Here is a 7,460-nt window from a genome sequence, read left to right as displayed (position 1 = left end):
CCCTCGGCTGGGCGACCGCCGGCTCCGGAGGCCCTGGCAGCGCGCCCCTCTCGCTGCTCGGAGCGGGGGCCGGAAGGGCAGTGGAACTGTCGGGACTCCAGGGCAGCGCGTCCCCGTTCTGCAGCCCCGCTCCCGGGGGCGGGAGCGGCGTCGCTGTCGGACGCCCAGCGGCTGCCCGGGAAGCCGAGGACGGCCGCGTCGCAGCCCCGGGAAAACCTACGCGACCACCTTAAGTTTCCCCTGGATGTTGCGGCTGCGGCTACCGCTACCGCCACCGCCCAGCGGTGCCCTAGTGGGCGCGAGAAAAAAAATAATAAAACCAGGAAGTGTGTGTGTATGTGTGTGTGCGCGCGCGCGTGTGGCGGGGCTGTTGTTTGTGGTGGCGAGTGCGGGTGAGTGAGTAGGGGGTGGGGAGTGAAGAAAAGCTTATTAGTATGCGTTCAGTAGCGTCAGCGCCCCGTGGGCAGGAGCGATTCCCCGCGAACGAAAGGGAAAAAGTGAGAGTTTGGAGCGCACTGGAGAAGAAAGGGGGTGGGGGTGGCGGTGACGCAGGGGCGCAGCCATTGACGCACCGGCCAAGCGGGGCCCAAAATAGCAGCAACTCTAGCTCAGAGGCGCCTTCCCGGGTTCCCTTCCCTTCCGCGAGGGAGCGGGGCGCGGCCAGAGGGGGAGCTTTCCTTGATCCCCGCGGTGGGCCAGATTCCCGCAGCTATTTTCTGGCAGACGGAAACTCAAGCACAGCCACGCTGGGGTGGCAGTTATTATTTTTTAATACAATCTTAGGAAAGCGGAGGCCGGGAGAACTTTAAGGTTGTAACCACAACCCTCTAAATATAAATAATTCTAAGTAGACACACTCCCTGGGCACGCTCCTCCCTCACTGCCATTAAAAACACACTCAGTTTAGGCTGGGTTCAATCTGGGGACAATTTGAGGAAATTCCTCCCGGAAAGCGGAAAAGTGTCCTGCAGTTCTTAAAATGTTCTCCAAGGAAGGCATATATCGTAATGATGCGTTAGTTAACAGTCTCCTAGATATGGATTCTTGAAAACAGAGCCTTTGCTCAAGCCTGAACGTATGCAAGATCCAAAAGCAGTCTTCACAGCAGTTTATTATAATAAAATGACAATAGAGTAATTCAATATAGCGTTAAAATGAGATAAAAAGGGGACTTTCCCCTTCCTTTCGTCTGAGTTTGCCTTCCCCTCTAAACTCTTATTCTGGCTCCTGGGAAGTGTTACTATTTCTTAGGAATACATCGACTGTAGAGTGGCAAATTCGCTTAAACTAATTCTTGGATGAGCTACGTCTTGAGCTGAGGTTTTAGGTAGGACCGCGATATGCTCGAAATGGAAAGGATCCAGCATACATATAAGTAGGTGTAGAAGGGTCATGCTCAATACCCCAGACTTCTGTTTTGCCCCCCAGCTAGATTCTGGTGGAAAGAAGTCTCAGGAGCACTGCCAACGTCTGTAATTGACTGATCCTGTCAGTAGGGGGCCTGACTCCACAATGTTGAGAGAATATCACACACAGGCCCACAGAGGCGCGCGCGCGCGCGCGCGCGAACACACACACACACACACACACACACACACACTCAATCACAATTAACTAATTACTACTACTCCTAGGGTAAGCCCGAGAAAAGAATTGTGCAGGCCCAAATATTCATGTCGTGCTGGAATTTATAAAGAACTACGGATCTTTGATTTTCTTTTTTTTTCTCCGAAAGGGAAACAGTTTAACACGTGGGATTAGGTTCACAATAGATTTTATTTCCGCCTGCCCATGCTTAACTCACTGTTAGGGCACAGGGGGAAAAAATCAAAATGGTAATAAAATCTCTCATTTTATCACCATTCAGTTCAAATTGGCATAGAGTTTGGAAAAATGAAAGCATGTTTTAAAATCCTATGATTACATGTTTAAATAAATTATAGTTTAGAAGAGGATTCCTGTGGGTGTATTTGCTGGTACATAAGAGAATGCTTTTGTGCATAGAGGTTTAATTACACTTATAATGGAATGAAAATGTAGAACTGAACAACCTTTCACAAAATGTTAAAACGATGCTTTAGGCTAAAAGAAACTGAAATTCTGCATTTATATGACTGCAATCCTTCTGGATTCTTACACATAAATAGTTCAAAAAAAGTATTTTATCACTCAATTAAAATGACAATAACGGTTTCTTTTCAGGACCGACGTCGGATATAACTTTAAAATATTGCCATGTATAAATGTGCAAAGTTATCCCATATGAAGGCCTATTTTCTTAATAATTTAACATATATGGGAGCAAAAATTGGTCCTATACATAAGCAGCTCCCTCTACGGAAACCAACAAAAATAAATTATAAATTATTGCTATTAATAAATACAATCAGATGGGCTCAGAAAAGCATTGAGGAAGGCAAAGTTACTACATTACTTTTATATTAATAAATATTAAGCAGAATATACTGGCACATGTATGGAAAACATATTTCATTAAAATCAATATAAATAATACATATATTCACATCTAAACTATTTTATGCATGGCTAAGCAGATTATACTTAATAAAATTGAGCTTTTGGTATAATTTAGAAAGCAAACATGGATGTAATCTCATAGGATTTTCTACCTTAATGCATGGAAAAAAAGGCCTCCATGGTTCCCTTTCACCATTCTATCCCCATGAATTCAGAGTAGACCTTACAATGCAGATGTAGTGGAATAAACACATCTTATGCCTCAAAAGTTGAGGCAACTATAAGATGTTTTGTAATACAATTATTTTGTGCAACATAAAATATTAAGATGAAATATATTTTAAATTACATTTGGATAAACTCATCTATAGCATTCATTGCCAATTTGCAGGCAGTTTTAATTAGTGAAAGAAGAAATTTTCACTTTGAAAAAAATCTCTAAAAAAAATCAATATTAAAAATACAAATTTTGTTAATATTGAAAGTATTTTTTGTTTTGCTTTTGCCATTTCATTGGCGCTAACAGGATATTAATGAACCAAATATTTAATTCCCCATAGGTTGCTTAGAGAGCAAGTAAGTTGCTTCTTTGATACTCACATTTTGGGTAGTTGTGGCTTTTATTCAGTTTTATAAACTCATTTTTCACCAAAAACCATTTAATGCAAAGACTTTACAAATCATTTCTTACTTTGATTCAGAACTCTTTTCTAGAAATGTGTAAAGATGTGCAAAAGTAAACAGCACTCTTTTCTAGAAGCGTCTCCTTGTAAATCAAAATTATAAAACTGAACATATGGTAAACCTCATGCACTCAGAAAAGTATTCTGCATAATAAAAATCTTTCATCTTTTCATTAATATTTGACTCACTGTGGCCTTTTCCTAAATATTTGTTTTTAAATTAACCATTTACTATCTTCCCATGTAACAATTCTTTTTTATTAGGCAAAGAAGGATAACTTTGGTTTTATATTTCATTGCTAATTTCAGTAAACATGGAGACATTAAAATGTACAAAACTTTAAAATACATCTTAAATAAAATGAGATGCTACACATTAACAAAATATCAAAGTCACCTAAATTCTAAAAGTAGCTCATAACATTAGTAACCCTATTAGTATTTAATACACAGATAAAATAAAGTTTGCAAAAGCTGATATAGGTAAATCTCAATTAGCTAGTTTTTATTACAATTTAATGATAAAATAACCATTTTTATTTTTTTCCTCAAACAAATGATAGGAAACTCTCAATTTAATGAAACATGAAAATAAAGTATTAATATATTATGACAAAGACATACATGTCCTTGTCCCCATCCTACTTTTGCAATTGCCAAGTCTACAATGACAACTCTAACACTACAAAAGTAACTTATAGCAAGGACCCTTATAGTGATAAGTAATAAATCTAATTACCATATCCTTTGAATAGATGTAATATAAATTTCATTGCTCACTTAAAAGTTCTAAAGTTAACAGCATAAACTTGAAGTTGAGTAATTAAGTAATCCTTATATAGACACTTATTAAAGTATTTATACATATTATCTTAAATCTACATCTATCATTTTGCCAATTAAAATTAGGACTTTAATTGCAATTAAGTAATTTAATTGCCAATTGAACAGCAAAATTGCTAAGTGACTAATTTTAATGCCTATTTTAATTACCAATCATGACTGGGGAGGGAGCTAATCAAGTTACATCAAGCAGTACCAGAGTAATGATGTGGAAAAAAAAGCAGAACAAACATTCAAGGCTACATGCTTTAAAAAAAGACACGTAAATTAAATAAATGCAAACACAATCTTATAAATGTATAAAAATAGTGTATTTCAGTATCTGAATACAGAACATGAAAGAGAACAAGATTAATTAAAGAGCCCCTGTCAATCCTCAGTTAAAGTAAGGACAATCAAAGTCAAAATTTTATGTGGTATTTACATGGCACTCACACTAATCTAGATAAAAACAAAGCTGCAAAAACGGAGAATAAAAGGCTGTTTCCTGCTTGGCTGGTTAAATATTTACAGACTGACAGATTTTTTTTTTAAATTTTGAAATGAAATGCTTATAAAAGAGACAAGTTTCCGATGCAACAACATGAGCTTTGGATTTGAAAAGCAAACAGGGGAAGTGCAGTGGAACTACAGTCCTTCCTGGTAGATCTGCTCAACTCCACCACTCACTGAATGGACAGTCCTCTTAGAGGCCAAATGCCTATTCATAACTTGTCCCATGTTGCCTTGAGAAAAACATAAATCTTACCTATCTTAAAGATTTTAAATTTATTCATCAGTGAAAATGAATGCTCCAGAGATTATATCACAATTAAAATTACTGAGCATGGGGAATGTACCTAGCTCTAGTATAGTAGTCTTTCTTCATTTTCAATTGGAATAAACACACCAGTTTAAGATAAAGGCCCTAAATCAGCAGGCAACAAAAACAGTGCCAAAAATCTTCTGGGGCAACATAACATGTTTTCCAAAATTTATCTGTCCAACCAAATTCTCATTTCAGCAGGACCGAGGGGCAACACGGAAACAGTCAGGTAAGGTTAAGAACTAAACAAATAGAAAGTGATTCCCTAATAGACAATAACAATTCTAGTACCTTCTGGCCATAGGGTTTCCCTTGGCAGCCAGCCACCTCATTTACAGTAACAATGGACATACATTAAGCTTTCATTTAAAATAAAAGCCATGAAAAAGATAAAATAAAAGCCATGCTACAAGGTCCATGTCTTCTTTCTGTTGTCATACAAGTACTATATGATACTCTTGTATAGTTTATAAATACAAAAAGACCTGAAATTATTCATGAAATATATGAAACATTACACCTTGAGAAAAAGCACATAGTGCTGCTTGGGATTTTATTTACTAATGGACTTGAATTCTGAAGTGAAGCACAGCAGGACTTTTGGCCTGGCTTTTGAAGGGGGAACACTTTAATAATCACTGGGCTTGACAAAAGGCTGCAGTATCTGTACATGACAATAACAGCTTCATAAGACAAGTTCTGTGTGTGATTAAAGGACACACTCACTGCCTATTTACAAGTCATGGATTAGAATAATTTACAAGTTCACTATTGATCATGGTTCAAACTCACCAAGTGCTGATCTACACAGAGAAATAAAATCTCTATTATTAAAAGATTACCAAAAGCGGTGCCAGAAAAGAAGCTTACCACAACTTAAATCTATCTTAAATTAACCTAAGTTAGAGTTATCCTGGTTAACTTAGGTACAACTTAGTGTGTTCTGTGGAAGTTTTTTTTTTCTTTTTTTGCTAGATGCATACATAAAAGATCTTATTTAGCAATGACTATCAAAATGGTAGAACCACTTAAGCACCATGTAACAAATCACCAGCCATTACAAAAAAGGGAGACAGTAGAAACATCATCTTTAATTTCAAAATGATTCTGGAAGGACATAATCTATATACAAACTTGCAAAATATCAGCACTTTCAAATACTTGTAGGACCAAAAGTCATTATTTTTTAAACTGTTCCTGCCTATTTTACGTGTTTTTGCTAGTCTACTGTCTATCAGGTCACATAAATTAGCGTGGACTATATATGGCTGGAAGCAAAGTATTTTAAAAGATAGTATGTCCCTAGCATTCAGGTATCTTCAATAGGTAACAGTAAAAATGGGGTTAAAAATTATAATGCTATTTTACTGTTTCCTTAAGTTACTGTTTGCTTTTCAGTGTGATCTGTTTTAGTGAATGAAAAGGGATACAATAAAAACATATTTATAATCTTAGGTTAGAGACAATCAATTGAAACATTTTTATTAATCACCAGTTAAAAATAAGACCTGTGAAACATTACTAAGTCATTCCCCAGGATCTAAGTAGCAACTTCATCATGGTGTCACTTACACGTTGGGAGGAAAAAACCAACTACCAATACCACCACATTCATGACTCAAGTTAAAACGCACAAATAGTGAGTGCGTGGGGAGTAATAGAAGTTGGCCTGTTGAGATCCAACTTAGATTTCTTATAGTTCATATTTCCCACAAACTGTTTTCCTTAATTTCCAAAGTTTAGGAATAGCTGGACTTTTTTTAAAATGAAGAATTTCAAATAATGAATAGATTTAGGAGTTATTTTGGAACAACTTGTGGAAAACATTCCCCTAGGAGTAGGAGTGCTTTCATTTTGTGGGCTTAGAAATATGGCGGACCTAAACACTGCTAATTCTTAATTAACTAGCTCTGGAAATCATATTTCCTATACTCTCACCGATTAATCTGCTGATTGGCAATTTTCCACACAACACTTTGTCAAACTTTATAAATTCTGCATCGTCTAAGGTGAGAGGGGGAGAGGAAAGGCAATACAGAAGCAGACTTTACTGGATTTGACAGGGCCTCTCAAACTACAAATACAGGTTATAGAACTTGAAATGTAGCTCTGTAACTGAATTTATACCACAGAAATTGTGAGATGCTCTCTTCCTGTTGTTATAACGTACCAGGTCAAGAGATATAAATTGTACCAGGTAATTCATTTTGCTGCTCAGAGAGTCATTAAGTTCCTCCCAGAATATATGTGATTGATATCCCTGGAGGTGAAAGGCTAAAGGAACCATATGGCAACATGTTGCATTCCGTATGCTCTCTGCCCATCCGTGCTCAAGCTGCCATTAGCAACATCTGTACCTTGCGGAAATCCAGCTGCGCGACGCCGGCTGAGCCGTGCTGCGGGTGGGGGGGACCCGGCCTGGCACCACTCATCCGAGGCGTAGCGTCTATCTGCCAGGACGGATGGAGGCTTTCACAATCAGACGAGACGACACAAACGCTTTATTAAAGTTTAATGTTGAGCTCCCAATTAGCGAAAGTGCGTTACAAATCGCCTGTAATTTCCTGGAAGGCAGCGAGCTCTCCGCCCGCCCGCCCGCGAGGGCCCGCGCACGCCGGCCGCAGACCGGCTCCTCTCGCGGGCGGGGCCCA

At 38.3% G+C, this 7,460-nt stretch overlaps 1 protein-coding gene across 1 annotated transcript in view; it reads right to left on the bottom strand.

Annotated features, from left to right (window-relative positions):
- Nr4a2 (nuclear receptor subfamily 4, group A, member 2) overlaps positions 1-7,426 on the bottom strand; it is a 15,757-nt gene extending 8,331 nt beyond the window's left edge. Inside the window, exon 1 of the mRNA XM_005393419.2 lies at positions 7,167-7,426. The gene's annotated coding sequence lies outside the window, so the exon portion shown is untranslated. The remainder of the gene's footprint in view (positions 1-7,166) is intronic.
- Positions 7,427-7,460: the final 34 nt, after the last annotated feature.

Source organism: Chinchilla lanigera, unplaced genomic scaffold (assembly GCF_000276665.1).
Source record: "Chinchilla lanigera isolate Chin_1 unplaced genomic scaffold, ChiLan1.0 scaffold00048, whole genome shotgun sequence".
Lineage (NCBI taxonomy): Eukaryota > Metazoa > Chordata > Mammalia > Rodentia > Chinchillidae > Chinchilla > Chinchilla lanigera.
This window is presented reverse-complemented; position numbering and strand designations above follow the sequence as displayed.